This window comes from Lissotriton vulgaris, chromosome 10, assembly GCF_964263255.1.
Source record: "Lissotriton vulgaris chromosome 10, aLisVul1.2, whole genome shotgun sequence".
Classification (NCBI taxonomy): domain Eukaryota; kingdom Metazoa; phylum Chordata; class Amphibia; order Caudata; family Salamandridae; genus Lissotriton; species Lissotriton vulgaris.
In genome coordinates this window covers 653213657-653237621 of record NC_141698.1, presented here as the reverse complement: position 1 = coordinate 653237621, position 23965 = coordinate 653213657, and positions in this window count along the sequence as shown.

Below are 23965 nucleotides of genomic sequence, written 5' to 3'. Positions count from 1 at the left end.
TAGGACAATGATGTTTGGGGTTTTTAATCACTTTGCACTGTTAAAAACAACAACATTAATATGTGTTGTGTGTTCAAAGCTCTAGATGCTATTTGGTGTGTACGTAGAGATGTATGTATGTATATGTTTTATTTGCATGTGATACATTGAAAACTCACATAATGGAAATTAGAAAACACATTATATACTCTTAACAATTGTACACAAATATGCATTCTGTTCAAACCAAATGAAAATGATATTGGCTATGTGTATCATCCCACAAATCACTCAGCCTAGATCAGAGCTCTCCAAACAGATTTTTGGGCGCTACTAATAGCTCCCAGACCCCTTCAGAGTAGCACATAGCCTTGAGATCACTTAGAAGATGATAAAGTCATTTTTTCATGTAAATATTAAGGGAAAGCTTTGTTCATGTGACATCATGGTCATTACGCTGCAGATAGCAGCGCCTGACAATGAGTAGTGCTCAGTCAGAATCATAGGCCCTGCTGGGGCTGAATCACAGGGGCAAACAACTGAAACACCGAAGTATATCTGTCATAAACATATATCCTTGCCAGGTCAAAATTTGAGGTGTTTTTGAAAATATGCCCCTGAAAGTTTTTAAATGGACGACAATTGAGAGAGTTACCTAACTTCTTAAGCGGACCCTTCATTTCAATTTACTCCCATTTCACAGTGTGTCATATCCGATTTGCATGCCCTTTACTCCCAGTGCCAGTATTTATGGTGTCATAAGTATTTATGCTTAGCCTTCAGCATTTCACAATGTTTTGCACTGATCATAAGTAGGTCACATTACAGATTATGAGCTAGATGATGTCACAGGCTTGAATTAGTGAATTTAGACCATGACATTGGATGAGTGTAGTCAACAGGTCACTACAAAAGTGTGCATTAAGGTATTTGTTTTGGTCAGAATGTGAAAATACACATGTTGTGGGTATCTTATGAGTCATGCTTGTGATAGATGTAGAAAAATTGTGTTACATCAAAACAGACAAAAAACTCACAAAAGCATGTCTTTTTCTTTCATATCTTGTATCCATTCAGGTCGATGCCCATCAGAAGTGGGACATTTGCAAGGCCGTCGACAGGAATGTGCAGACACTGGAGGTAAACAAGCGGCACAGCCTCCATTGCCTCAAGATGTGCAAGGACCAATGACGCTGGACTAGAAAGTCAGCAGAAGTCCAGCTCGGGCAGTCCTCTAAACGTGGGAAGCGCATGCCCCTCACCCTGACTCCATAATGGCCCACAATCTTGTGGTGGCCTATCTGGAGCTTCATGGGCAGTTGAGGGCCCAACAGCAGCAAAACAGGGGTAAGTTCTTACCAGAGTTTCACATTACATGGCTAATTTTTTGTTACAGTCTGGATTTTTCCCATCAACATTAAGGGTGACCCATGTCCAATGTACAAAAAGAGTTCTTGAAGGTGAAAGTTTTGCACAATGTGTATGATGATGTGCTTTGACTATTAATTTGTTGGAAATTATCCCATTTGATTCCTGTTCACAACCAAAGGACTGTTCTGAGCTGACAGATGGCTGCCCAAATTCCACACATACATCAGATTGGTTGATGGCATGAGGGACAGTTTCAGTTCACAATACTTTATTCAGCAAAAAAATACCATCAAAGTAAACTAAAATATAACATACACATAAAAAATTAGAAATAGAATAAAAGGGAGGTTTAACACGAGGATATGATTAACAGCAATTACATCTAGCAAAGAGTTTTCAGTCAATTAAAAATCCAAGTAAAAATGTTAAAATCAACTGAAAAAATCAAGTGGCTTTGACCCCTCCACTTTCTTATTCATTACTAATATTTCTTGCCTACATAAAGCACATTTAATTATTTGAGCTCATATACTTCTCTCGCTTAAACACTGCTAACTGAGAACGCAATGGGTTCTGAAGTATCTACTCTCAGCAAGTGCAAAGCCTGGAGGTAAAGTGTAATCCCCAGGTTCAAGCAGATTGGCCAGAGCAACTTACGATGTAGGTCCCGATAACTGGGACATAGGACTCGAACATGATCTAGTGACTGCGGATTCTATTCACAAACTGGGCATATTCTAGAAGCCTGGTTGTTACTCCAGCTGCTACAAAGCTCGCTCAAAGGCAAGCAGCAATAGATAAACCTTAGATAAAAGCTTTGGCAAGCAAAAGGGTTACAAAATCCAGAAAATACTCAAAAGAAGGGGCCGGTTTGAATGCCAAGAACTTCTCAGTCAAATGTCCCGATTTGTCGGTCCAAAGTTGTGACTCACTCCAGGCAGCCAATAAGCGTTCTTCAGAGACTTACCAACCACCTTTTGAATTTGAACGGGAGTTACCCAAAGATTTAGTAGCTTCAGCTTCTTTCACCAACTGTATATGAATCTTAACAGAGGGACCTTTAAAGCATGATCCTGCCTATGAGATAATTTAAACAGTCCCTATAATCATACCATTCCGGTGTCGAACAAATGCATAACCAAAATGTTATTGGTCTTCGTTGTGCTAAATCAGAAACACAGTCATAACGAAGGAGGATAAGAGGTGTGCTAGTTGGTACAGCCACCAGGGTCCTGATGAAATTATTTTCTGTTACTGCCAATTTCTGTTTATTAGTATATCCTCAAATTTCTGGACTGTAAAGTGCAGCACTCAAGGCCTTTGCATGCCTCTAAAGCTGGAGAAATTGATTGTGTATAGGTGGCTTTGTAGAATCTTAAAATTGCTTTTGATCTATGTGAGAGAACAAGTAGGGCTTCCTTTATCTGATCTTCCCACTTAAGTATGTCAGATAGTGTGACCCCCAGATAGTTAAAGCTAAAAGGGGCAGTTGTACCAAACAGGCCAATAGTCTTTGTTGTGTCAGGTGTGATGGTCCTTCACTAATGTGGATAGTAGACAAATTACATGTGACATTGCATACTATGCAGTTATAATACAGGGGATGTTCCCATCATCACACTGTACTAATTCGAGATATTTTGGCATCAATTGTGAATAAGTAGTTGCTCTGTACTAATTTGGATTAGAAATGTATCAAGCCCTATATATTTACTAATGCTTTTGGAGTCATTTGTCAATCCACATTCAACAGCATAGGCAAATTCATATTGCATGTTACATTGATAAGCTACTTCAGTACTGAAAGCATATAACATGTTGTACAGTAAAATACTCGAGCTACTCTAGGTAAGTGTTACCATTGTGAAATAGTCAAACAGAGGAGACAGGCTTTCAGTTTCTACAAATATTGGTACAACATTGCAGTACATGTTGAAACAAATTTAATAATATTTTACATTTAGTTTATGTCAATAATGTAGCTTTTAGACTTTGTACACACAGTGTCCAAGGGTATATTCGGTGTATATCCTAATTGGTGACACAAGTTCACTCTTCTGGAGAACAAATGCCAACCATTCAAAGGTATTCAACAGTTTCTTTGGAGGAATGATTATGGTTAAGAGACATAATCATATTTGATGTCAGAGCTTTCATGGGGATTTATAGAGCTGTAAGCAAATGGTGTCTGAAGATATTCCCTACAAGCATGAGATGATGATGATGTAAAGAACCAAAGTTAAGTTTGTGAGCCTTGTAGCAGGTGCAACATGGAAACTAGGAAAATGTATTTTGTTCAAAGACATTTATCAGTTCTATTCACACAGCTATAATAAAACTATTGTATATGTCTTTTCAGCATCATCCGGAGCAGGCGAAGGAGACGCTGGTCACGAAGGTGGGGTAGCAGCTGGATACTGTGTCTCGCCTGGTGAGACCAGTGACACTGAGGGCACAGTGCCACAGAGGTTGAGGGGACTGGCATGGAGAGCTCCAGCTCAACATCGTCTTCAGAGGCCCCCCTGTAACCAGTCGTTAGTGTTGACAGACCCTACAGCTCCTGTTCCACCTGCATCCTTTTCTGCCACCCAGAGTACCATCTCCACCCTCCCTCTTGCTCCCCAGGTTGATCAATCCCATCCCCCTAAAAGGGGTGACATCTCCTTCACTCCAGTCACCTCACCCCCTGCCCATGTCCCCCCAGCTGCACTGAGTGGAAAGGCTATTGACCTCCTCTGCTGCAATACTGTAGGCCAGACTGCATTCCTGAATGCCATCCAGGGGCTTAGATGCCATATGCAGCAATTGACTGCTTACCTGTAAGGCATTCATAGTGTTATGTTTTGCCTACAGTGGTCTTCTGAAGGTCTGTCCTCCTCACTTACTACAGCCTTGCAACCATCCCAAACGTGTGCCCCGCATCCCGCCCTTCCCCGGACCACTTCACTATTTCTAGCCCTGTCCCAAGAACACTCACATCTTTTGAACACACCCATTCCAACACACACAAGCAACATAGAGACGCATAAACACAAAGACCAAATAAAACACAGGCACACAACCAAACATACAGACACCGCAGCTACCCCTACACCCACATGCAGTTTCAGTTTATAAACTTTATTCGATTGTTTAAAAAACATCATAAAAGTATACAATTTAAAACATTACATATACATGATTATGTTATAAAAATACAACCCCTGGGAGAAGGGGACTACATACAAAATTGAGGAGCAGGGAAATTTTGACATATGATGTGGGGATTACTGTACATGAAATTATGGGAAAACCATACTAAGTCTTGCTCTAATAGATTTCAAAAGAAAAGTTGCAGTAAAAAAACATATATCTGGGCTCGCGAGTGAGAATAAAAGCCTCATGGCATTTCCTGTAGTATACATGGAATATTTCAAGAACATAGGCTTAAGATAACAAATACGCTGAGCTTTGTACAAAGGGCAGAGTAGTAAAAAGTGGGGTGTGCTTTGTTTGGTAACACCGTCACATGGACAAGGGGTGGTCGGGTGACATTTCATTATGGGGAAGGCAACCAAATTATGTGCTATACCAAGTCTCAATCTTGAGAGTACAAATTGATGAGACTGTCTATAGATAACATTAAGGTACATAGGTATACCACGTCTATCCTCTTTCAATGAATAATAAAAAATATGTGTAGAATATTCTCTGGTTGCATTACTTCGTAAATCAGATTTGGCCCTCAGATAATCGTTTTTTAGTTCCTGTTTACTCAGGGAGTTCAAACAAGTGGGGTCATTGCATATATCCATATCAAACAAATCCTTAACAGTTGAGGTCACATATTTTAACCAAGGAATATTTGAAGCTTTTTCCAGGAGTAAACAATCTTTGATAATATCTTTGGTAAAGACAGTTTCCGTCTTGGTAAAAATGGATTTCCATACCAGCAATGGCCTTAATCCTGTTAGATCGGATAGATAATCTAAGTCTAGTTCCGAGTGTGTTAAAACAGTGGATGCCGAAGATGGAAGGCAGAGCAACCGTTTGAGGAACTTGTTTTCCATAATTTGCAGGGCCCTTACGTTGCAGTGGCCCCACACCCCAGAACCATACAATGCTATTGATGTACATCTGTGCTTGTATATAGTCAGCATGTCTACAATACGGCGGCTTCCTACTTTAGAGGCAAAGCGGAAGACGCCTAGGGATGCTTTCCCCATTCTGGCTTTAACATTTATCTCCTCAGGGGCCCACGAGCCTCTGTTGTTAAAAGTAACACCCAAATAACAAAAATTGGTAACAGTTTCAATATGGTTTTCCTTAAAACAAAAAGGTTTAAAAAGTTTCATCTTTTTACCACACACCATAACGAAAGTTTTGGAATTATTGATTTTAAGTTTCCTTCTCTGTATAAACTCATAAAACCCATCCATCAATTTTTGGAGGCCTATGGGAGTCCTGGAGAGTAAAACAGTATCATCGGCATAAAGTAATACCGGTATGGGGGTGCCTCCAACTTGGGGGGCATCAGCATGGATTTGCTTTAGATCTTGCTCAACCGAGTTAATGAAGAGCGAGAAAAGCAACGGGGCCAAAACACATCCCTGCCGAATACCAGATCTTACCTTGATCTTTCGTGTACACTCCCCCGCTGGGCCATAACGGATTTGGGCCGATAAATTGGAATAAAGAGTGGCTAAAAAATGAATAATATCAGGGGGGGGCTCCCATACCCAATAGAGTTGACCATAACAAGGCATGGTCAACCAGATCAAATGCGCTAGAAAGAGCCGCAAAACACAAAAATAGTGATCCCGGTTTGGCCTTGGTATATTTCCCAATTAAAAGGTTCAAATTGATGCATTGTTCTATTGTACCAAGGCCCTTTCTAAAGCCGTATTGGGATAGGGCAAGAATATGATTATCTATGGCCCAGTCTTCCAGACGTGCTAACAAGACCCTGCTCAGAATTTTTAATGAGGAATCCAGAAGGGAGATAGGGCGGTAGTTCTTAGCCTCTCCTCTATCCCCCTTCTTGTAGATTGGAATTATAATGGATTCACCCCAGGTAGAGGGAGCCCTATTGTCCATAGCAGCATTAAATGCTATGGTTAATAATGGACTCCAGAGGGCCGGATCGTATTTATATAGGTCGATTGGCACCCCGTCTGGGCCCGGTGCCTTTCCCCCTTTACTATTCGTTATTGCCATGTCCACCTCGTGGATCGTAATTCTCGGGGTTTCAACTGGGGTGATAAGATTATTATAAGAATTATCATTAGATTCTCCAGTTGGATCGAAAATCCCTGTGAAGTGTGACACCCAGCCATCTTCGCTTACTTGGGCGGTAAGAACTGGAAAATCCTCCTTTTGGAGGAATGGGCTGTTGATGGTACTCCAAAACAGCTTATTGTCCCGGAGGGCTGCAGCTTTATTTAGGTCTTCCCAGGCTATTTCTCTTAGTTCTTGTTTCCTGAGTTTCAGCTCATTTTTGTAATTAGCCCTCAGGGATATAACTGCTTCCCTATCTCTAGGTGTAGTGGAGAGGGCAAGTTTAAGGGATTTTAGTGCCCTTGTGCATGCTTGGTTGAACCAACCCTGTGGGTCCCGTTTGTTTAGGGCCTTCTTGATGGTAAGGGTTTGCTTAATTATGGCACCCAGTTTCTCAAAGTTATTTACGGAAAGTGCTGGTGGGGCCTCAGTATCAAGGCAGCTAAGTATCATGTTTAGGCCAGCTTTCACAACACTACGATGTAGATTCTCAGATTTTTCCCCGCACCACTTGATGCGTATCCCATTTGGCCTGCATGGGGTAATGTCATCAACAACCCTACCGGAAAATACTTTCCTAGAGATCTCGTCGAATATGGTCATAGTTAGTGCATTGTGGTCGCTCAGACCTAGGTCCAAGATCTGTGGGACCGAACAATGCGGAACTAACCGGTTGGAGATGAGCAGAAAATCAATAATAGAGGTAGTATTTCTCCCCGTGAAAGTGGGGGCCAAGTTACCCTCGTTGTCAGGGGCATGTTGGTGAATGGACACATCATACTTTAGCATCAAGTTGTTAAGCGAAGTACCGTAGGGAGAGTGTAGAAAGTGTAATAGATACTCCCCGTTGTCCCCATCGTATCCACATGTAGTTGTGTAGGAGAGAGAGCAAGTTTTGATGTTAAAGTCTCCCCCCCAAACAATATCATAGGATATGGCCGATTTGCAGAGAATTGAGTCCATAACAGTTTCTAGTTCATCTACAACAGTGGTACTGGAAGAGTCAAAGATGTTATTGTAGTGGTTAATCAATAGAAGGTTTCTATCCCTGCCGACCAGTATTTCCAATATTTGTGAATGAGACCCCACTAAATGACTTTCCCTTACATGTAAAGGGAGATGTACAGATAATAGGATCAGTAATCCACCTTTGGCCCTCCCCATTGCGGATTCTACAGCATTACAATTGTATGAAACAAAACCATCATAATGAATATCTTCCACTGACCACGTTTCTTGCAGGCATAGAATGTCAAAATCCCTAATGTGCTCCCTCCAGCCCAGGGCTGAAGCTTTTTGCCGCCACCCTGCAATGTTCCAACTCGCCATTGAATATCCCTTTGGCCCATGAACCTGTTCTGTATTGGTGAGGATAGATGGAGTGGAAGAAGTAGTATGGGCCACGTCGGAAGGAATCTGAACCGGATCAGTGGAGATAACTGTGGAGATAACTGGGGTAGGGAAAGTGGCATGACCCACAATAGTGGGAGCCTTAACCAGATCTATGATGGTAGCTATGATGGTAGGAGGAACATAACCCACATGGGTAGGTGCCATCACATGAACTACCGGAAGAGTTGCCTTCGGGACAATCGGTGGAAAAGATGTCAGGTTGGGATCAACTTCCAAGCATTGGGACGGTGGTTTAACAGTAGGTGGGACTTCGATGTTAGCTGGGGCATGAATCAGCTCCGGGGAGGAGGAGACGGGGTGTAGTCAATCAACTCCCTCTAAACCTTCTAGGCAACCAAAGCGGTTGTAATCCGTAAAGGGATGAAATTGGGGTACATATTGGGGTTGTCTAGGTGGTCTGGTATCATATGCTCGTTGCCTGCCCCTACGTTCCACTACAGTCCAGTCCCCTCTTCTCGTATTGTGGTGAATGTCAGTTGGTGGGAAAAAGTAGGAAACTGGGAGGGTCTGGATGGTTGAATCGAAGGATCTGTTAAAGCCTGCACAAATGTGGGATACTGTACGGGGGTCTCTGAAGCTAACGGTTAAACAGTCACCATTGATGTTTTTGGGGGTCTTGCCTATCCAGGGAACCCTCCTGGCCATGATAATTTCGTTGTGTAGGTGGGTCGGGAGGGGTCTGTTCCAGTTAAGCCATTTGATTATCTTGCTTTTCAGGGAACTGAAGGTTTCGGTCTCCCCTTTTTCTAGTGGTGGTACTCCAGCTAGGATGACAGTATACCGGTTAGCCTCTGGTGGAAGATCAGGCCGTCTAGGTCTAGGGGTATTATGTACCTTAACCGGGGATCCCTGGTTTCCCTCAACCATGTGGACTGGTGGATTAGATTGACTGGGTTGATGACTCGCCACATTCTCTGCGGTTGTGTTGCTGGGCAGGAAAGGAGTTGGTAAACAGTTATTCAGAGAGGGGATAATAGGTTGGTTCGGGTTAGGAAGTGCAGGGATCGGGGGAGTTGGAATACTAGGAGGGGTGTTTTGTCGTTGGGGATTACTAAGGGTGGCTAGAATAGAGGCGGTTGTTTTTTTCTACATTGGATATTCTGGAATATAACCTATCCAATTTAGCCTCTAATGGGGATATAATTGATTTAAGTAAAGCCACGGCCCATTCCATGGATATTTCTCTACCCGGAGGGGAGACCTCATGGGGGTTAGTAGTCTGGGGTGGCTCCCCCCGTACTTTGGCTGATTTTACAGACCTTCCCGTTTTGGTTTCTTTCTTATTATACACTCTTTTCCGTTTCCTAATTGCGCCCTCTCTCTCCCCTTGACTCTTATTTTCAACAAGGCTCACTTCAGGATGGGATAAAAGAGAAACATTATTACTTTTGGTAACATAATTAATGTCCGCCACAGTGTCAATTGTGGTTGCCAGGGTAGCCAAGGTGCCTGGGTCTTCTCTTGGCGGGGATGTTACCTCCATAATGGCAGACTGTTCACTATTTCTGTTGGGCGTTTTGGCGTTGGCAAGGGGTCCTATGGATGAGCGTTTGAGAGAGGTAAGTTCGGTTGACAAACGCTTTTCCAGGATGACTATCTCCTTGTCTATGATATTGTTGGCCCTTATGAGAAATTTCTCCATACCTCCTGCGGTTGAGAGACTTCCAGTTAACGAGGATTTAATCCTGTTATCTCTACCGGCCATTGCCCCTGATAGGAAGAGACTCACACAGGTTAGAGGGGTGGCCCGGTCCGGTCACTCCAGGTCACGAACGGCCACAAACGGTCCCGCCCTTGTCCCGGGCTTCTCCCGGCGCCCTCCCGCGCAGCGGGGATGATGCTTCTCTTTTATTGCTATGTGATTGGGTACTGGGGGGGCGGGGCCGGCAGGGAGAGCAGCCCAGGTGTACACGGGCGCGCGGGGACTCCTGGTGCTTGGAGTCCACCGCTCCAAGCTCGCAGCCCTGCCGGTCAAAGAAGGACAAACCCCTCACAATGTAAAGCTAGCCGCTGTTAGCCGCGAAGCGGGACCCGCGAAGCGGGTCCGGCGAGGCGTGGCGGCAACAGCAGGCTCTCACAGCACCCTCCCAAGTGCGCTGGTCCGCTGGTCCGCTGGTCCGCTGGTCCGCTGGTCCGTTAAGGTGAGGCAGACAATCCACAGGATGGAGGTCGGAACGCTGCTTTAGCCTTCCGGGTGGGGGCGGGGCCGGCAGGGAGAGCAGCCCATGTGTACACGGGCGCGCTGGGACTCCTGGTGCTTGGAGTCCACCGCTCCAAGCTCGCAGCCCTGCCGGTCAAAGAAGGACAAACCCCTCACAATGTAAAGCTAGCCGCTGTTAGCCGCGAAGCGGAACCCGCGAAGCGGGTCCGGCGAGGCGTGGCGGCAACAGCAGGCTCTCACAGCACCCTCCCAAGTGCGCTGGTCCGCTGGTCCGCTGGTCCGCTGGTCCGTTAAGGTGAGGCAGACAATCCACAGGATGGAGGTCGGAATGCCGCTTTAGCCTTCCGGGTGGGGGCGGGGCCGGCAGGGAGAGCAGCCCAGGTATACACGGGCGCGCGGGGACTCCTGGTGCTTGGAGTCCACCGCTCCAAGCTCGCAGCCCTGCCGGTCAAAGAAGGACAAACCCCTCACAATGTAAAGCTAGCCGCTGTTAGCCGCGAAGCGGGACACGCGAAGCGGGTCCGGTGAGGCGTGGCGGCAACAGCAGGCTCTCACAGCACCCTCCCAAGTGCGCTGGTCCGCTGGTCCGCTGGTCCGTTAAGGTGAGGCAGACAAACCCACATGCACCACCCCCATCACCAACACCTCCACAGACACCATGGCCACCACCACCCCCACTTGAACAACTCGCACCACCAGCACATCCACAAACACAGCAGTCACTACCACTCCCACATGCACAACCCCCACCATCAGAACATCCACAAACACCACAGGCAGCACCACACCCATATACTCCACCCCCACCAAAAGCACAACCAAAGACACTGCATCTACCACCACACCCCCATGCACAACCCCCACCCCAGCACAACCACAGATACCACAGCCACCACACACACATGTACCACAACCAGAAAACCCACAAATACTGCAGCCACACCACACCCACATTGATATGCACCACAACCACACCCAGCACCTCCAGAGCACACTCATCCACACACACACACACACACACATTAGAATTAACACCAATGAAGCTCAAGCACCCACACTCATCCAAACAACAGACACCTATGATGCAAGACACAACCAAACCTGCATGACATACAGCAGACCCACAGGCACCTGTACCCTCAATAGACACCTGCACATCAGACACTGCCACTCACTCTACCTCCCAAACCCAAATCACTGACGAACACCTTAGCCATTTTCCCATGGAAGATGTCCTTTTTACCCTTGCCCTAAAACCTCCAAAACCCCAACCCACTCCTAGCAAATGCAAATCTACCCCTTCCACACCGCAACCCACCCGTGCCAAATCTCAACACACCCCTACCAAATACAAGAGCACCACTCCCAAACCCACCCAAACCCCTCTCCCCTGTAAGAGCTTTGAGGTGCCTCCTCTACCCACTAGATGCCACTTCCTGAGGAGGTTCCATTGGCAGTAAATTTGGAGGCAAGGTTTTTGCCACTGCACAACACTGAAGAATTTTGAACTTTATGGACTGCCATTTGGCTTGCATATTATTTTGAGAGCCCTGTCTCCTTTTCTGGAATACATCTATACTTTTCCTTTCACAAAATTGGTCCAGGCATTATTTTCCTTAGTAATTGTTTGATTACTAGCTATATTTCTGAGTAAAATGTGAAGTACTTAATTTACTTTACCATGATGGCAGGTAATACAAGTGATGTTTCTAATGTATACTTTGTGAAGTGCATGCACTGGTTGACATAGTATGTGGTGGTCATTTGAATTTATGTGCAGGTATTCATCAAAGTAATGGCCACTTGCACCAACTACTTGATGTAACTCATTTTTGGGGATGTGTTACTACAAGTGTATTTGTTTCACCTTGATAAATGATCAGAATGAACACTTTTGTGACTACTGAAATTGGATACAGTACAGGACTTGTACCAGACAAGGGGAGACGTGACATGAATGTATATGTTGAATACTTCTAATTTGTGACTGACATTGATTTCACTGTTAATTTCTATAGTAAACGTTATACATTGTCCCGTGCAATTTCTACAACTTGTTACATTGAACTTATCGATGTGTGCTGAATGTTTTTAATGTGGGAATTTTAGAAATTTCTTTACACACACCTGTATGGTGACTTTTTGCTTTTTATTGGAATATCCTTTTTTGTGCAAGTGCCCATTTTGTGAAGGCAGCTTGACCCAAATGTATACATACAATTCGATCATAGAGGTGTGTTTCTTTAAATTCCTTAAACATCAACATTACAGACATATGCATTGCACATTGGTATGCTTTTGCTTGGAAGAGAGATTTATAAATGTGCACATCCTCTACATATGTTAACAGAGAATTCAATAGGTAATGGGTAAAAGTGGAGCTCTCCGTCGATTGCATCCACGGCGGTAATGGTTTCCTTTGTCATCAAGAAGCAGGAATCAGCAGCAGTTCTTGAAAGATTGGGTCCATGGTGGAACAGGAAGTGTGAAAGTGAGAAAAGGTGAGTTTCAGCCATATAGCCCTTCCATTCTGCCAACTCAGGTGTGGAGGTTTTACAGCCACAGCCAGTTAGTGGTATGGCACATCATGATTGGGTCGGCAAGGAAAGTGGCGGTCCTCCCTCTGACAGCCACGTTTGCCTATCCCGTCATTGAAGTGGTCAAGATTTCCTGGCAGTGAGGGCAGGACCAAAGTGGTCTTTCGTCTATGGACATGCTAACAACTAAATAATGTGGGCAGACCGCTAAGCCGGAAAGTAGGAAGACAGTCATAAAAGCCACAGTTGGAGTCAACCCACCGAGTTCTCAAACAGGCCCCGAGTATAGCAGATTGGACCATCAGGAAACAACAATGAAATGGAAGGAGTGGCAAGGTTTTATAAAGGAGTCACATCAAAGCAAAGCAGATGGAAAACAACTTTTTCAGAGGTGACGTGAGCACAAGATTTGCATCCAGAGATACTACTTGTTTCCAGACTGCTAAGGAAGCCTCATGAACAGGATTGCTGGACATTGACCACAAATTAAATGGCAATGAGGTAAGTGAACTACTTGTAGAGTAGCAGAGAATCTCCATCTTCTGAAGGGAGATTAACTGCCTGCATACGATTTTCTAGGTATAAAATACTACAGTCAAGTACTACACCTGGAATACCAACTTTACACATCCTTGAAATCAAGATGTTATGATCTAGAGTGTCAGAGCCAGTATCAAGTATAATCAATGCTACATATTGCCCCTTGTCCACCGCCATTTTGAGGTCACCCAATTCTTTAACCAAAGCTGGTTCCATACCATGAGCAGGAAGGAACCCTGATTGAGCCGGGTCCAATAGATCATGACCTTCGGGTAAGTCGGAGATAAGTTTATTCACGTTTTTTTCACGATTTGCACCGGGAAAGGCAAGAGGGAAATAGGCCTGAAATTATTCAAAATGGTGTGTATCAGTGCGTATATTTCAGCCTCTCCCTCTGTTGCGTAAGTAGTATGTCATTCTATATTCCCAGAATGCAGTGGCAGGAGGCAAGCTGTTTGAAAACTGAAAATTATTTTTTTAAGAATGGAACCACCATTGCACTTTTCCAGTCTGCAGCAATTTTGACTCTTATTAGACATTAATTACTTAGGGTTTGAAGTGGGAGAGCTAAGGAATCCTACGTCCTTGCAGACCTTAGGTGCAGTGGATCAAGAGGTGGCCCAGAGGAAACGCGATTGGCAATAGTGCAAAAAGAGTCGAGGGTTAGATGGCCCAAGTTGTTAAGAATGGGACGTGTGCTAGTGGTGCTCTTCAATGATCCTCCTAATTGACAAACTGACTGGTGTGGAATGGTGCTGGGAAGGCTCAACCCGGCAAGAATGTTATCAATTTTTCCTTCCAAATACAGGAAGAGATTAGCGCAAAGGTTTTGGGTGTGCTCTAAGGTTTGCTAAGCATTGTGTAATTGAAAAGATTTTTTAGGCGCTCAGGGATTGGAGAATGATCTTGGCATAATACTCAGATTTTGTCATACCAATAAGTTTCTTGTAGTTTTTAGAGCTCCTTTTAATTCTTATTTTAACTCTAACATGTAGGTATCTCGCCAATGTTTTTTGATTTTCTTGCACTCCAGCTTAACTGTTCTTTGCGGATCGCTATACCGAGGTGCTGATGGTTGGACACGTGGCCGTATATTTTTGTCAGGGACTACCTCAATTAACGGCTGCTTGATCAATTTATGAAAGGCAATGGATTCAGTCCTTAATTTTTTTAAACTTAAGTGCCAGGACCCTTCTCGGAAGCCCACGGCAGTCTGTACCATGCATTGCCGCTGCCAGTGACAGTACCAACATAACACCTAACCATCGCACTCCTACTCTTGTGACAATTCAGACTATTACAAGCCACACAAAACTATAACAATCGAGTGAGAGGCTGGTCTTATTCATTTTCAATGCCATTTGACTTAATAAACATAGTTGTTGTGCACATCTCAGAAAGTATCATCATGTGATGAACAGTAACTAGAGCCGGTGCTGACAATTAAGTGCTGGTGCCGAGCACTGGAAACCTCCGACTCAAATTAAGCACTGAGTTGATACCTCATCCACAGAAAAATGTATCTCATCAATAGGAAGAGGAGGTGAGATCGTCCGCCAATGAAAGAACAAAAAAACAATTGTGAACTTTGGGGTACTCATCACATTTACCGCAAAGCTTGCATCCGTCTAGGGGAGGTGTAAGTTTAGAAAAGAAATATTCGCGGAAAAAAGACAGCGAAACCATGTGTTAATACCTACAACGTTATAAGGCTCCCATGAACCCCCCTCCCCTCCCCGCCCCTTTATGTTTTCCCTGCCGAATATCCAGCCACCAATATCATTTTCAACTCTAGTAAGTTCTATCTACAAACATAAAATTGTGATTCAGCGAATCAAGATCTAAAATATCTGGCCGCGGGTAACATTTTTTTGAGCAATGAGTGAAGAAAACGGGGTAAATCGACCCTCGGGCATTAGTGAATGCGATGAAGATGTCAGTGGCGGTGTACTTAAGAAATTCTTACAATGGTTTAACAACGACGTAGCTCTGTCTTCTTTTTGATCCAAATGTTGCTTTTCCTAAAACCCTTTTGTTTTTTATTCTGTAATTACCAGTAATCTCAATAGTACCCCCAACTAACCATAGTGTGTGCCGTGCATTATCAATATAATTGTTTTTTTTTTCCTCAGATCAGTACATTTGAGTCTATATCCGTTTGTTTGCGCCTCCTCACTTGGAGGGTTATTTTTAAAGATTTTATGCAGGCGCCCCTGTGGCGTAAAGCAACGTAAAGTATTGTGCTGATTTACTAACCGTTATAAAAGCCTTTTGGAAGCACAAAAATGTGCAGCGCCACTGATTACCAATTCGTCCCTTACTTAATAAAGAACCCCTTAATAAATAACCCTTAAAGTGTTTCTCTGCATGAATACTGTGAGCAGGAACTCTAAAGGGATGTGAGGCACTGCTGGCAAAATTGCATTTTCCTGCTGCAGTGCTCCCGATTCACCCATAAAAACATCTTTTAGGTTTTTTTTCTTAAAATTTGGCACTACTCAGCCAAATGGGAGCGCCAGCCCTGATTGTGAGATAGTCTTAAAACCACTTGTTCTGCTGTGGACAACCACAAGTGTCTTGTTGAAGGAATTCAGCACACTCACAGTGTGACAACTGGTATATCAAGAGACTGGCACAAAAAGCAGTCAAGGCCACACATATCTTGCTGCCAAAGAAAGTGCCACCCCACACACCCTGTTAATAAAAAAAAGAGCAGAGGAGGCCAGCAGAGAACCTTTTACAGATCACTAAAAAGATCAACAGGAATTCGCAACCTGTATGTTTATCCATAGTTTTCTTTTCACCAATGACCTCGGTATGCTAATCCTATGCAAAGGTCAGACGCCAGTAATAATAAAAGAAAAAGTCAATATTTAACCCAGCTCATACCTTTCGATTCCAAAATATATAACTATTTAATCCACCATTCCTGGTGTGATATTGCACGTGTGCGATGCAGCGTCAGAACAATTATGCGGAAGCGCCGTCCTCGCATCCTCCTCTTCGCCGAGCCTTCTTTCAGCACTCAATGGGCCTCGTTTGTGAGGCGCAGACTTCACAGTGCGGGGCATTAATCTCACAAAGTCTGCTTGTCAATCAGGGGTTGTTTTGTCTGCCGCGCGGTGAAGGGGTGGGCGGAGCCTGGAGGTGTAAGTGAGAGGTGAAATGTGACAGAAGTATAAAGGACGCTCACTTTCCAGCCACAGCCGATTTGGTACAACGCTGTGGTTCATTAAGACTGAAATGCTTTTTTAAAGGAAAGCCTTGAGGTATGCGGTAAACACACCGCCGGTGCCCCTACTTGCAGAGAAATGCTGGCGGACCCTTTTCATGGCATAGACCCATTTTTGAGCGTTTAGAGACTAGGGGCCAATAGAACAGGTTGTAATAGTATCGGTGAAATGATCTTGGCGTTTATGGAATACATAGATTATACTCGTGCCAGTGCAATTTTGCACCAGTACTTCCCACTTCCAAAGCATGACAAATGCCAATGAAGAATTGATCCTGCAATTGTGTAACCCAATGTAGTCTATGAATGACTTTGCAGAATTGCACCGGCACCAGTGTCATTTATGAAGCTTGAAGTTTACCAATGGGCTCCTAGCACTGACATAAAAAACAGAAACGTTCACACCGAGTTCAACTAATTTGGGATGATGGCAATCAGGAACGATTGAAGAGGCATATGATTCACCAATCCCTAATCACAATTTTTGTAATACCCCCTCGGCCCTAGTGATGGTGTCTTTTGGGCATTCCAGCCTGAGTTGCAACAGTTATCAAGCCTATTTTTATCATAACAGCATACTGCAATGATTTGCCTGTTGGGGAGTTCTTTGTTTATTTTATCACTTTATTTGAGGAATACAGTTCCATATTTCCTATTACTACTTTCCTTTTGGTTTGGGGCCAAAAAGGGACGATTCTTCGATCTTGCATGCCTAGTTATCGTTTGAACCGACCTCTTGAGACCGTAAACTCCTACGGATCTTTAAGTCCTGTGGTATCCTTGATGTTCAGCATTTTAATTCCAGGTTTTGGAATTTCAGCTTTAGCAGAACTGCTACTCGCAAGTGCAGCTTCTCGATGAGGAGGATATTGCTAACCAGCTATAGCTCTGTTGTCCGTTTTAGTAAAAAAAAAAAAACAGCGTTTTTCTGAGGTATTCAGAGAGCAGGATTTTCTCATTTTTCGTGGCTTGACAGGATGGCATTGACAGTTATCCACCGACCTTTTCAATGGACTGATCCCTTCCTTGTGCAGCACCTCCTGGTAGCTGCTGCCCCCGATCTCCCTGCTGCTGAGAATCTGACCCTCGGGTCAGTGGTATGAGGCCCTCCTCCACCAGCAGGCACCCACTTGTGCCTCACCCTGGTGGTCTAGTGGTAGAGCGTCACTGCTCTGCTGCTGGGCTGCCCTCTGTTTCTCTTTTTCTGCCTTTTCAGGCTTTTCTTGCTTTTTTCTTGTATTCTTTTCTGTCCCTTTCACCATTTTGCTCTTTTTCCTCCTTTTTCTTTTTGCCACTCTTTGCCCCTGTGATCCCCTGCAGCCCGATCCCTCTCCAGTGCCACTTTCCTGCTCCCCGCATTTCCTGCCTCTCAGCTGTCTAGGCCCCCCACACACACCATAATGGATGCCTGCTGCACAGATGTGCTTCTGGCATGCCAAACGCAAGCCCATCTACACCCGCCCGCACCTGGACCAAGCCCACAGCCATGGACCCTGGTCCTTGGACCTTCTACTGATACAACGCCACTTCTCTCCCTGTCCTCAACACTGGACGCCGCGCCGCCTGCCATCTCGCATCACCAAAGGTCACCCAAGGGCCTTTCTCCTGCAGAAACTGCAGCTGCACCCATGCCCACCTCGGCACTTCTGCCGCCCAGCCAACCAACGGTACAAAAGGGGGTGGTGATGGACGGAGCATCTGAACCAATCAAACACACACCCAGTCAACAGATCTGGGTTTAATCCATCACCGTTCTTTAGCCCACTGTGCCACCCCAGTTCGAAATCAGTCTGACCCTGTGCCTCATGGGACCAGTCCAGCCCGAACTGCCAAGCCATGCCTTCCCTGGACCGGAAACAAGCTTCCTGGGACCTTTTTCTGGCATTACAGCCGTCTTCAGCCAGGCTTGCTTGAATCCAGTGACAAAGTGAGCAAGGGACTCACGTCTGAGCATACCCTGCCAAATTATGGTGAACAAAGCGGTACAAAAGGGGGTGGTGATGGACGGAGCATCTGAACCAATCAAACACTCACATCCAGTCAACAGATCTCGGTTTAATACATCACCGTTCTTTAGCCCACTCTGCCACCCCAGTTCAGACATGGCCATATGCAAATCAGTCTGACCCTGTGCCTCATGGGAACAGTCCAGCCCGAACTGCCAAGCCATGCCTTCCCTGGACAGGAAACAACCTTCCTAGGACCGGTTTCTGGCATTACAGCCATCTACAGCCAGGCTTGCTTGAATCCAGTGGCAAAGTGAGCAAGGGACTCACATCTGAGCATACCCTGCCAACTTATGGCGAACAAAGCTGTACAAAAGGGGGTGGTGATGGACGGAGCATCTGAACCAATCAAACACCCACACCCAATCAACAGATCTGGGTTTAATCCATCACCGTTCTCTAGCCCACTCTGCCATCCCAGTTCAGACGTGGCCATATGCAAATCAGTCTGACCCTGTGCCTCATGGGAACAGTCCAGCCCGAACTACCAAGCCATGCCTTCCCTGGACCGGAAACAAGCTTCCTAGGGCCGGTTTCTGGCATTACAGCCGTCTTCAGCCAGGCTGGTTTGAATCCAGTGGCAAAGTGAGCAAGGGACTCACGTCTGAGCATACCCTGCCAACTTATGCCAAACAAAGCGGTACAAAAGGGGGTGGTGATGGACGGAGCATCTGAACCAATCAAACACCCGCACCCAGTCAACAGATCTGGGTTTAATCCATCACCGTTCTTTAGCCCACTCTGCCACCCCAGTTCAGACATGGCCAAATGCAAATCAGTCTGACCCTGTGCCTCATGGGAACAGTCCAGCCCGAACTGCCAAGCCATGCCTTCCCTGGACCGTAAACAACCTTCCTAAGACCGGTTTCTGGCATTACAGCCGTCTTCAGCCAGGCTTGCTTGAATCCAGTGGCAAAGTGAGCAAGGGACTCACATCTGAGCATACCCTGCCAACTTATGGTGAACAAAGCTGTACAAAAGGGGGTGGTGATGGACGGAGCATCTGAACCAATCAAACATCCACACCCAGTCAACAGATCTGGGTTTAATCCATCACCGTTCTTTAGCCCACTCTGCCACCCCAGTTCAGACGTGGCCATATGCAAATCAGTCTGACCCTGTGCCTCATGGGAACAGTCCAGCCCGAACTGCCAAGCCATGCCTTCCCTGGACCGGAAACAAGCTTCCTAGGGCCGGTTTCTGGCATTACAGCCGTCTTCAGCCAGGCTGGTTTGAATCCAGTGGCAAAGTGAGCAAGGGACTCACGTCTGAGCATACCCTGCCAACTTATGCCAAACAAAGCGGTACAAAAGGGGGTGATGATGGACGGAGCATCTGAACCAATCAAACACTCACACCCAGTCAACAGATCTGGGTTTAATCCATCACCGTTCTCTAGCCCACTGTGCCACCCCAGTTGAGACATGGCCATATGCAAATCAGTCTGACCCTGTGCCTCATGGGAACAGTCCAGCCCGAATTGCCAAGCCATGCCTTCCCTGGACCGGAAACAAGCTTCCTAGGACCGATTTCTGGCATCACAGCCGTCTTCAGCCAGGCTTGCTTGAATCCAGTGGCAAATATATATACAAATATATAAATATATATATATATATATATATATATATATATATATATATATATATATATATATATATATATATATATATATATTCACTGAAAAAACCATAGGTTATAGACTATATATAGTTAGGCATTAGCCTTTAAAAAAACCTTGGAAACTCACTGAAAAAACCATAGGTTTTAGCCCTTATATAGTTAGGAATTAACATATAAAAAACCATTGAAATTCCTCCTATATAGTTAGCTGGACATTTTATTGATATAAAACCAATGAAATTCCACATATAGTTAGTTGCACTAACTATATATTTCGCGCATCCGCAATCCAATGCTGATGATGTCACATATTACATCATTCATGACATGGTCAGTGACATCACTGATGACATCTCATTTAACATCAATGATCACACCACTGATGATATACTTCATGTGATAATACAATGCACCTCCTTACACTCTAATATAAATTCTGTTACACCTAGTGTAAAATACAGAGTATCATTTTTTTAACTATTGACACACCAATACCATTTACTACATACGCACTCACTGATTCCTACGTCTACACACACATTCATTCATTCACCCATAAGGTCACTCGTACATACAGTCACTCATCATTACAACACTATCATGTGCACTCATACACCTATGCAGACACTCACACACTGCCACTCATCCATGGAGTTACTCACACACCTAGTCAGTCCTGTAAAGAATCAATCACAGTTTGATTTCTTAATCTATACAGTTAAACACAGAACAGCTTACATTTTCACAGATATACTAACACATACTTACTCACTTATACAATCAAATCCTTCATCCATACTCTTATACATCCACTCATTCTTCAATATGTAAAACACATTTAAACTTTACAAAAACACACAGACACTGGATGATGTCATCAGTGATGTCATTTGAGATGTCATCAGTGATGTCATCAGTGATGTCACTGACCATGTCATGAATGATGTAATATGTGACATCATCAGCATTGGATTGCGGATGAGCGAAATATATAGTTAGTGCAACTAACTATATGTGGAATTTCATTGGTTTTATATCAATAAAATGTCCAGCTAACTGTATAGGAGGAATTTCAAGGGTTTTTTATATGTTAATTCCTAACTATATAAGGGCTAAAACCTATGGTTTTTTCAGTGAATTTCCAAGGTTTTTTTAAAGGCTAATGTCTAACTATATATAGTCTATAACCTATGGTTTTTTCAGTGAATTTCATTGGTTTTTTAAAAGCTAATATATATATCTATACTTAAAGACTATGAATAATTCCAAAAAGAGCGAAACAACTCAGATTCCCCCCACAGTACTGGAAGGCAGGACATAGACAAAACCTCTTATTAGATCTGAGGTAGTGCCAATTGACGGCATCAAATGCTAAAGCAATATCAATGGAGACCACCACCAATTCCTCCTCCACTTCATGTAAGACATGCATGAGTCGCCTTAAGAACTTTGCAAAGGACCTTAGTGTCAGTGTTGATCATGGTAAGCGGCCGGGTCTGAGGTATCCAATCCTGGCTTCAGCATCACAGAGATACAACCCTCTTGCATGGGTGGGGGAGCACCTGTTGGTGACCGGCTTCCAATTAGTCCTTCAGCAAGCACTGAGTGAGGAGGGGGTGATTGATTGGTAGAACTCTGTCAGGAGGCCAATTGCTGTTCAGAGCGTTACCTTGAGGCAATTGCCCAAGCACTACCCGAAGCTCCTCCAGGGGGAGGACCGCATCCAATTTGAGTATTGCAACCTCCCCCAAACGTGTAAGAGCCAGGGAGTTTAGAAAGGCATCAATACGCTCCAGTCGGGTGAAGCCAGATCATGGTTCACCTATTCCAAATGAGACCCTGCATAGAAACTTCCTGGCCCTGAGGGGACTGAAGATGAAGAATGGGAGAGCGAGGTGCCTCTCCCCGAAGTATCCATGCTAACCACCGACCAGTACTGTCTCCCTCTCTATGGAGCAGTTGCAATCGGCTTTCAGAGTACACTTCACCAGTTTGTACCTTACCCCAGCGACCCTCCTTCTAGCCAGTAAATCCTCTTGTTGTTCTTCTACCCACAGTGGTGTCCAGTGCTGAATACGCAACAGTTTGTCTCCCCCCTAAAAGGAGTAAGCCTTGTAGCGTGCACCTAACCCCACAAGAAAGGCCCAGGTATTGCCCCTAAATCACTGCTTTCATGGCCTTCCATTCAGTCCACTTCGTGAGCATTGTGGATCAGTTAAAATTGAACAAATCTTCTTCCAAAGTCTCCGGACCCTCTGTGTCTCTGGTGATAACCTCCAGGTTAAGGTGGAGCGGGGAAAACGTCCCCATTCAACCTTGCAGTAAATTGGGACATGGTCAGATAAGTAACGGGACAGGTGCGACACTGCACAGATGCTAGGCCTCAGTGAGGTGGTTAAGATAATGCGGTCTAATCTACGAGTGCCGTGAAATAACAAGTATATTCCTAGGTTGTCTGGTGTATAGCTCTCCAGATGTCATACAGTCCCAGTTGGTTAGTGACCTCCCGTAGAGCTGTGGTCTTCTTCGGTTTGGTGTTTAGTCAGGGGGTGTCTATCAAGTGTGCCGTTCAGTACACAATTGAAGTCCCCTGATCATATAACCCAGTAGTCCAGAACCTGTGAGATCAAGTCTCGCACTTTCGGGCAACATATTTTCTCATTTAGATTGGGTCCATTCGTGTTAACGATAGGCACTTCTATACCGTCAAGTTTCCCGTGAACCAGGAGATAACTATCTTCCATGTCTGCTTCCCAGTAGAATAGGGCAGAAGGAACCCCCTGTGCCACCCAAATACGAATACCCCAGTAAAAAGTTCTGAAAGTGGCATTAGTGTTCTGACCCCTCCATTTTTTAGCTAGTTTAGTGGCTTACCCAATCCAAAGGTGGGTCTCCAATAGACAGGCAATTTCCACTTTGTCTTTTTGAATATGGAGAGGGCCCTATACCGTTTTTGATGCAACCCCAACTCCTGCACATTCAAGGAAGGGAGCCTGAAAATGATGGGCTTACTTCTTATGGTGTGTGGAGCACAGTGCAGCCCTCACCCCCATGCCGTGACATGATGACAATGAAAACACAGATTTTTTTTTAATTTCCGAACTAATATGCACCTCCCAGTTTGGACAAGTAAAAGCAAACCACCACTTCATACAAGCCCACAGAGATCAATGTCAAGACATAAACCATCGCCACCCACCCCTTCCCAATACAGTAACAACCCCCACCTTCCCCACTGGATTAAGAGCTGCACACCCGTAAATGTACCATTCTGCAATAATCAACATTCCACATAGGGCACAGACTTCCCAAAGCCATAGTCACCCCCATAAAGCGCCCATATTCCTTACCAGGATAATCGGCTTTTAAGAGTAGTGAACCTGTACGGTAAGGTGGCTTCCCTCACTTACTTGACAGCCGCCTTCATTCACCCCCTCATGAACCAGGGGGAACAGTTGATACATCCCATTTATCAGTGTTCAGGATAGCAGCCTCTCTGGGTGTCCCCTCGCGGCCACTGGGGAACAGAAGTCCCTCTCAGAGGTATAATATCGTGAACAGCTCCGCTAGGTTAAGAAGGAGCCTCAGGTGGCCCACCAATTGCCGTGGTCTCTGCCAACAAATTTTCAGGTACCTGTTGGGTTTCAGATTCAAGAGTATCCATACTACCATTATCCCGCACCACAATGCGACCAGTGCACCCCTCTTCTAGCCTGGTGCCACCCTTTGACAGTGGGTGCCTGCTCCGCCCACCATGTCTGTGAAATGAATGCGCTATACTCAGGGGGTGCACTGGGAAAGCATCCGATATATCCAGCAAGGACCGAACACCCTCATGCCTCTCAAAGAA